The sequence below is a fragment of the Carlito syrichta genome, unplaced genomic scaffold (genome assembly GCF_000164805.1).
Source record: "Carlito syrichta isolate Samal-C Ts95f unplaced genomic scaffold, Tarsius_syrichta-2.0.1 Scaffold113135, whole genome shotgun sequence".
NCBI lineage: Eukaryota > Metazoa > Chordata > Mammalia > Primates > Tarsiidae > Carlito > Carlito syrichta.
In genome coordinates, this window is record NW_007057231.1 from 1 (window position 1) to 924 (window position 924).

Below are 924 nucleotides of genomic sequence, written 5' to 3' on the forward strand. Positions count from 1 at the left end.
CAGAATTCACAACCTAACAAGCCACCTAAAGTAGCTGGAAAAGCAAGACCACAAAAACCCTAATTTCAGCAGAAGAATCCAGATCACCAAAATAAAACCCAAATCCAGGACACAGAAGACAAAAAGATAATAGAAAAAATCAATGAAACAAAAAGCTGGTTCTTCAAAAGGGTAAACAAGATTGATGGTCCCCTAGCTAGACTGACCAAGAAAAAACGAGAAAAAAACCAAATAAGCATAATCAGAAACACAAAAGATGAAGTCACATCTGACCCTGAAGAAATACAAAAGATCATTAGAGACTACTACGTACACTTGTATGGAAACAAACTTGAAAACCAGAAGGAAATGGAGGGCTTTCTGACATCACACAACCTACCTAGGTTGGAACAAGAAGAAATTGAGACCCTAAATAGACCAATAACAATCAAGGAAATCGACTATGTAATAAGAAAACTTCCTACAAAAAAAAGCCCTGGTCCTGATGGCTTTCCAGCAGAATTCTACAAGATATTTAAGGAGGAGCTGATACCAATCCTACTGAAAGTATTCCAGGCGATTGAAAAAGATGGAACTCTCCCCAAATCATTTTACGAAGCCAACATCACATTGATACCCAAGACAGGTAAAGATCCAACAATGAAAGAGAACTACAGGCCAATATCTTTGATGAACATAGATGCTAAAATTCTCAACAAGATCCTAGCAAACCGGATTCAGCAATACATCTCAAAAATCATCCACCATGACCAAGTAGGCTTCATTCCTGGCATGCAAGGCTGGTTCAACATTTGTAAAACCATAAATGTAATTAAATACATCAAGAGATGTCAAAACAAAAACCACATGATCATATCACTAGATGCAGAAAAAGCTTTTGATAAAATCCAGCACCCCTTCTTGATAAAAACCCTTGAACATCTT